Source organism: Eriocheir sinensis, chromosome 29 (genome assembly GCF_024679095.1).
Source record: "Eriocheir sinensis breed Jianghai 21 chromosome 29, ASM2467909v1, whole genome shotgun sequence".
NCBI classification, from domain to species: Eukaryota; Metazoa; Arthropoda; class Malacostraca; order Decapoda; family Varunidae; genus Eriocheir; species Eriocheir sinensis.
In genome coordinates this window covers 7,214,388-7,222,897 of record NC_066537.1, presented here as the reverse complement: position 1 = coordinate 7,222,897, position 8,510 = coordinate 7,214,388, and positions in this window count along the sequence as shown.

Below are 8,510 nucleotides of genomic sequence, written 5' to 3'. Positions count from 1 at the left end.
AGAGGAGGAGGAAAATGGGAGAGAAACAGGAGGAGGAAAAACGGGGAGACAAACAGGAGGAGGAAAATGGGAGAGAAACAGGAGGAGGAAAATGGGAGAGAAACAGGAGGAGGAAAATGGGAGAGAAACAGGAGGAGGAAAAGGAGAGAAACAGGAGGAGGAAAATGGGAGAGAAACAGGAGGAGGAAAATGGGAGGAGAGAGGAGGAGGAAAATGGGAGAGAAACAGGAGGGAAAATGGGGAGAGAGAAACAGGAGGAGGAAAAACGGGGAGAGAAACAGGGGGAGGAAAACGGGGAGAGAAACAGGAGGAGGAAAAACGGGGAGAGAAACAGGAGGAGGAAAAACGGGGAGAGAAACAGGAGGAGGAAAAACGGGGAGAGAAACAGGAGGAGGAAAAACGGGGAGAGAAACAGGAGGAGGAAAAACGGGGAGAGAAACAGGAGGAGGAAAAACGGGGAGAGAAAGGAGGGAGGAGGAGGAGGAGTACAAAAGGAGGAGGAGAAGAGGAGGGAGGAGGAGGAAAAGAGGAGAAGAAACAGGAGAGAGGAAAAGAGGAGGAACTAATAGGGAGGAGGAGGAAAGGAGGAAAGAAAGGAGGAGGAGGAGGAGGAGGAGGGAGGAGGGAGGAGGAGGAGGAAAAGGAGGAGGAGGGAGGAGGAAGGGAGAGACACAGGAGGAGGAGGAGGAGGAGGAGGAGGAGGAGGAGGAGGAGGAGAGGGAGGGAGGAGGGAGGAGGAGGAGGAGAGGAGGAGGAGGAGGAGGAGGGAGGAGGAGGAGGAGGAGGGAGGAGGAGGAGGAGGAGGAGTGGCTTGGAGGAGAGGAGGAGAGGAGGGGTAGTGAAGGAGGAGGAGGAGGAGGAGGAGGGAGGAGGAGGAAAGATGAAGGAGGTGGGGAAGGAGGAGGGAGGATAAAGGAGGAAGGAAGGTGAGGAGGAGGGAGGAGGAGGAGGAGGAGGAGGAGGAGAGAAAGGAGGAGAGAGAAAGGAGAGGAGGAGAGAGAGAGAGAGAGAAAGGAGAGAGAGAGAGAGAGAGAGGAGAGAGGAGAGAGAGAGAGAGAGAGAGGAGAGAGAGAGAGAGAGAGAGAGAGAGAGAGAGAGAGAGAGAGAGAGAGAGAGAGAGAGAGAGAGAGAGAGAGAATGGTGAAAGTGATATATGGTTCTAGTCTAATATATATCATTATTATCATCATCATTATTATTATTATTATTATTATTATTATTATTATTATTATTATTATTATTATTATTATTATTATTATTATTATTATTATTATTATTATTATTATTATTATTATTATTATTATTATTATTATTATTATTATTATTATTATTATTATGTAAGGTAAGATAAGGTAAGACTAGGTAAGGTAGGTTAGGTAAGGTTAGACTAGCTTGATGCAGAAAGGTAAAGAGAGAGAGAGAGAGAGAGAGAGAGAGAGAGAGAGAGAGAGAGAGAGAGAGAGAGAGAGAGAGAGAGAGAGAGAGAGAGAGAGAGAAGAGGTAAAACAGGTGGGTATATAGGTAAGGTAAGGTAAGGTAAGGTAAGGTAAGGTAAGGTAAGGTAAGGTAAGTTAGGTTAGGCTTCTACTACTACTTCTACTACTATAATTATCACTACTACTAACACCACCACTACTACCACCACTACTACTACTACTACTACTACTACCACCACCACTACCACCACCACCACCACCACCACAACCACTACTACCACTACTACTACCACCACTACTACCACCACCACCACCACAACCACTACTACCACTACTACCACTACTACTACTACTACTACTACTACCACTACTACTACCATTGCATCTATTATCATTTTTTCCTCCCTCCCATCATCACATTTCTCACACCTCGGTCATTAGTTGTCGCCTCAAACCTGTTCCTCTCTCACCTTTAATTAGGCAAACACCTGTCCAGAAGCGATCCAACCCCATTCCACCCTCACACCTGTTTCTGCGTCTCCCCTGACCTTCTTACCTTACCCATGAACTGAATTTACCTTAACAACCTAATATATTTTACCTTACACCTGTTTCTCGGTCTTGTCTTACCTTCTTACCTTAACCATGAACTGAATTTACCTTAACATCCTAATCTATCTTACCTTATTCCTGTTTTTCGGTCTTGTGTTACCTTCTTACCTTATCCATGAACTGAATTTACCTTAACAACCTAATCTATCTTACCTTACACCTGTTTCTCGGTTTTGTCTTACCTTTGTTCCTTGCCCATGAAGTGAATTTACCTTAACAACCTAATCTACCTTACCTTACACCTGTTTCTCGGTCTTGTCTTACCTTCTTATCTTACCCATGAACTGAATTTACCTTAACAACCTAATCTATCTTACCTCACACCTGTTTCTCGGTCTTATCTTACCTTCTTACCTTAACCATGAACTGAATTTACCTTAACAACCTAATCTATCTTACCTTACACCTGTTTCTCGGTCTTATCTTACCTTCTTACCTTAACCATGAACTGAATTTACCTTAACAACCTAATCTACCTTACCTTACACTTAGCTAACTTTCCTTACCTTTCTTTACCTTACACCAAGTTGATCTACCTCTACCTTGCTTACCTTACGTTTAGAACGGCATCCTTACCCATTTACCTTTTTACCTTACCTATCAATCCAATATACCATTATCTAGCTTACCTTACACTCATAACTCTATCTCCATCTTTTCTTCCCTTTTTAAACCTTACCCATCAACGGAATTTATCTTATCTAATCTACCCTGACTTACCCTACACTTAACTTACCTTACTTGTTCTATACCTGTCCCTTCTCTCTCTCTCTCTCTCTCTCTACCTTCAAACATCAACCACCTGCACTTAACTTACCTTCCTTGTTTTACCTGTCTCTTCTCTTTCCATCTTCAAATATCAACCTCATACACTCAGCTTACCTTCCTTGTTCTACCTGTCTCTTCTCTCTCTACTTTCAAATATCAATCTCATCTACCTGTACCGAACATAAGGAGAGTGCAATGGGTTGGTGGGTCAGTAGAAAGCAACTCATGTAAACTTAATCTCACGTAACATCAAGGGAGTTCATCTTTATCTAACCTAACCTGACTTACCTTCCCTGTTCTACCTGTCTCTCTCTACCTTCAAACATCAACCTCATCTACCTGTACCGAACATAAGGAGTCTGCAAGGGGCCGATGTGTCAGTAGAAAGCAGCTCTAACCTCACCTAACATCGCTATCAATGAATTTATCTAATCTACTGTTGAATGTGTGTAAGACTCAACCAACCTTTCCTGACCCTACCTAGCTGTTCTACCTTCCCCATATATCACACGCTATATGTCTTACTTTGCGCCATATCTTACCTTACCTTACCTTGCCTACCTCACTACCTTACTTGCTACCGTTTACCTTACAATCACTGACCCATACCGTATATCACACACCTGTTTTTCTTGCCCTCCTCCTCCTCCTCCTCCTCCTCCTCCACATCTGTTTTTTTCCTCTCCACTCTCTCTTCCACACACCTGTTATATTCTATGCCTTATATTACCTTAACTTACCTTACCTTCCCTTGCCTTGCCTAACCTTACCTAACCTAACCTCACCTTGCCTAGCCGAACCTTACCTAACCTAACCTTACCTTACCTTACCTTACCTAACCTAACCTAACCTTACCTAACCTAACCTTGCCTTACCTAACCTGACCTTACCTTACCTAACCTAACCTTACCTCTCCTTACCTAACCTTACCTAACCTAACCTTACCTTACCTAACCTAGCCTTACCTACCTTCAACGTCCTTCACTGCACACACACACACACACACACACACACACACACACACACACACACACACACACACACACACACACACACACACACACACACACACACACACACACACACACACACACACACACACACACACACACACACACACACACACACACACACACACACACACACACACACACACACACACAACCTTACCTGCCCCTCCCTTACGATAAACACACCTGGAGTTTTTCTTTAATTAATCACCACCTCGGCCACACCTGAGTTTACTTTTCTCGCCTAATTAGTTGCTCTCCCTACACCACACACCTGCCTAACCTTACCTTACCTTACCTTACCTAACTTAATCTTACCTTCAACCTCTCTTACCCTTCCTTCCTCTTTCTCCCATCACTACCTTACCATACCGTACCTTACCTTACCTTACGTAACCAAACTTTACCTTATTTAACCTAACCTTACCTTACCTTACCTAACTTAATCTTACCTTCAACCCCTCTTACCCTTTCTTCCTTTTTCTCCCATCACTACCTTACCTTCCCTTACCTTACTTAACCTAACCTTACCTTACCTTACCTAACCTAACCTTATCTTACCTTACCTAACTTAATCTTACCTTCAACTTCTCTTATCCTTCCTTCCTCTTTCTCCCATCACTACCTTACCTTACCTTACCTAACCTAGCCTTACCTTACCTTACCTTACCTAACCTAGCCTTACCTTACCTTACCTAACCTAACCTCACCTCACCTTACCTTACCTTACCGAACCTAACCTTACCTTACCTAACATAACCTTACCTTACTGAACCTAACCTTACCTAACCTAACCTTACCTTACCTAACATAACCTTACCTTACTGAACCTAACCTTACCTAACCTAACCTTACCCTACTTAACTTAACCTTACCTTACCTTACCTAGCCTAACCTTACCTAACCTAACCTTACCTTACCTTACCTTACCTAACCTAACCTAACCTTACCTTACCTTACCTAACCTTACCTTACCTTATCTTACACCACCACCATCACACTCACACACCTGACTACACATCTGAAAATCCACTCTCTCACACACAAATGCATACACCACCACTTCCCCCATCACACACCTGTCCCCACACCTGCCCACGAGCACACCTGACTACACATCTGAAAATCTACTCTCTCACACACACATGCAAACCCCAACACCACCACCGTCAAAACCACCACCACTTCCCCCATCACACACCTGTCCCCACGCCTGCCCACGAGCACACCTGTTTCCCCCCAACCTTGGCAGCGGCCCCGACACCAATACCAGCTAGTGCCCACACCCGAGCGACTCCCTGCCCGGCAATAAGTTTTTTCCCTGAAGTGACAGCAAGAGCACAAAGGAACACAAAGGAAGAACAAACAACAGCATATCTGATGGTCCATACGAGGCTGTTTGTGACAAGCTATACGAACTATCTAATCAAAGGTGGAAGAGGAAGGACAGGAGAGGCGAAGGAGAGAGAGAGGGAGAGGGAGATGGTGCAGGGAGGAGGAAGGAAGGCAAGGAGGAAGAGAGGGAGAGAGAAAGGGAGGAAGGAGGGACGGTTAGGAGAAGGAGGAAGGAAGGAGGAAGAGAGGGAGAGAGAAAGGGAGGAAGGAGGAAAAGAGAAATAAGAAGAGGGAGAGTTTTTTCCTCCAAAGTGAAATGGGGTAAAGAGTAAGGGAGGTGAGAGAGAGAGAGAGAGAGAGAGAGAGAGAGAGAGAGAGAGAGAGAGAGAGAGAGAGAGAGAGAGAGAGAGAGAGAGAGAGAGAGAGAAGGAGAAGGAAGGAAAGGAGGAAGAGAGGGAGGGAGAAGGAGGGAGGTAAGTAACAGGAGGTCAAGATTGTTGTGTTTTTTTCTTAAAGTGACAGGAAGGAGAGAGAAAGAGAGGAAGGAAGGGAGAAGCGAGGGTGTGGAGGGGAAGGAGGAAGGAGGAGAGAGGGAAGGAGGGAGATAATAGGTAAACAAGACTAAGGGAGGAAAGGGTGAGGAGGGAAAATGAGATGGAGGAGAAATTTGGGGAGGAAGGAGGGAGGGAGGGAAAGAAGAGTGTGATGGAGATGAGAGGAGAGGGAGATAAAGATGTTGGAATGAAGGAAGGAATGAGAGGAAAAGGAGAAAAGACAGAAGAGGAAAAAAGTAAAGAATGAAGAAATAAAGAAAGAAAAATGAAAGATAAAGGAAAGAAAATGAAAAAAAGCAAGCCGGAAATGAAGATAAAGATAGAGAAAGACAGAATGAGAGAAAGAGAACGGGAGAGAGAGAGAGAGAGAGAGAGAGAGAGAGAGAGAGAGAGAGAGAGAGAGAGAGAGAGAGAGAGAGAGAGAGAGAGAGAGAGAGAGAGAGAGAGAGAGAGAGAGAGAGAGAGAGAGAGAGAGAGAGAAAGAGAGAACGAAAGAGAAAGAGAGAGATGACTGACGTTTGCAGAGTGAAGGACGAACGAGGGAGAGGGAGACAGACAAAAAAACAAAACACAAAAAAACAAAACAAAAAAAGAAGAGAGAAATGAAGATGGAGGAGATGAACGAGTGGGCGAAGGAAAACAAGGTGACCAAAAGAGACTCATGCGAGGACAAACAGACTAACAGAGAGAGAGAAAGGGAGGCACAGAGAGACAGAGAAAGAACCACTAGAAAAAAGGGGATCAAAGGGTTGGACGGTCACTTAGGATCAGAACCCAAAGGAGGATCGAGACTATAAGAGGAAGGATCGGCAAATAGGATTATAGATGAGTGAACTTGGGTTGGGGGAAGCGTTTATAATTAGAAGGAAAGGTTGAAGAGTATAAATGAAAGGAAGAAGAGGAGGAAAAGTATTAGAAGGAAAATATAGATGAAAGGAAGAAAAGGAGGAAAAGGATTAGAAGGACAAGAAGGAAAGTATAGATGAAAGGAAGAAAAGGAGGATAAGGGTTAGAAGGACAAGAAGGAAAGTATAGATGAAAGGAAGAAAAGGAGGAAAAGGATTAGAAGGACAAGAAGGAAAGTATAGATGAAAGGAAGAAAAGGAGGAAAATGATTAGAAGGACAAGAAGGAAAGTATAGATGAAAGGAAGAAAAGGAGGAAAAGGATTAGAAGGACAAGAGGGAAAGTATAGATGAAAGGAAGAAAAGGAGGATATGGATTAGAAGGACAATAAGGAAAGTATAGATGAAAGGAAGAAAAGGAGGAAAAGGATTAGAAGGACAAGAAGGAAAGTATAAACGAAAGAAAGAAAAGGAGGAAAAGGATTAGAAGGACAAGAAGGAAAGTATAGATGAAAGGAAGAAAAGGAGGAATAGGATTAGAAGGACAAGAGGGAAAGTATAGATGAAAGGAAGAAAAGGAGGAAAATGATTAGAAGGACAAGAAGGAAAGTATAGATGAAAGGAAGAAAGGAGGAAAAGGATTAGAAGGACAAGAGGGAAAGTATAGATGAAAGGAAGAAAAGGAGGAAAAGGATTAGAAGGACAAGAGGGAAAGTATAGATGAAAGGAAGAAAAGGAGGAAAAGTATTAGAAGGACAAGAGGGAAAGTATAGATGAAAGGAAGAAAAGGAGGAAAAGGATTAGAAGGACAAGAGGGAAAGTATAGATGAAAGGAAGAAAAGGAGGAAAAGGATTAGAAGGACAAGAGGGAAAGTATAGATAAAAGGAAGAAAAGGAGGAAAAGGATTAGAAGGACAAGAGGGAAAGTATAGATAAAAGGAAGAAAAGGAGGAAAAGGATTAGAAGGACAAGAAGGAAAGTATAAACGAAAGAAAGAAGAGAAAGATAACGACAGAATGAAAAGTAAGAAAGTATAAATGAAATAAAGGAAAGAAAGAAAGAAAAGCATGTATGAATGAATGGAAGAAAAGAAAGAAAACGAAAAAAATAGAAAAGGAAAGTATAAATGAAAGAAAGAAAGGGATAAAAAGAAAGAGAAAAAAGAACCAAAGTATAAATGAAAGAAAGAAAAGACGATGATGATAATGAAAAGACAATAATGAAAAAAGATAATGAAAAAGATAATGAAGATAATGAAAAAAGAAAAGAAGCAAAATAAAAATGATAAATGAAGTAAAATAATAATAAAAATAATGAAAATAAACGAAATAAAAGGCAAATACGGTTATAAATTAATTTGGGTTACTAAACTAAACACACACACACACACACACACACACACACACACACACACACACACACACACACACACACACACACACACACACACACACACACACACACACACAAACACACACACACAAAATCCTGATATAGAAGAGGAATTTTTACGACTGCATAATTCTAAACTGCAAAAAAAAAGTAAAAAAAAAAAAGTATCGCTTCCTTTAATTTTCTTTGTACTTAAAACAGAAAACAAGAGAACAAGACAATTTTTTTTTCTCATTATTGTTTTTTTTTTTACTTTTCTTAATATTCTAAACTGTTAAAAAAGATAAAATAGAGATAATAATTAAGATAGTTGCCCGTAATTCACTTTTTTACTTAAGATAGAAAAAAAATGAACTTATAATCTACTTACTTTTTTCCTTCCTTTTTTCTTCTTTACTTCTTCTTGACTCCAAACTGCAAAGGAAAAAAAGAAAAGATAATACAGTTTTCCTTTACTTCAATTCCTACTTAAGATAATAGTAAAGTAAAGAGGAACCAATTTACTACTGCTACTTTTTATTTTATTTTTTACGCTTTTATTTCCCTTCCTTTAATTTCC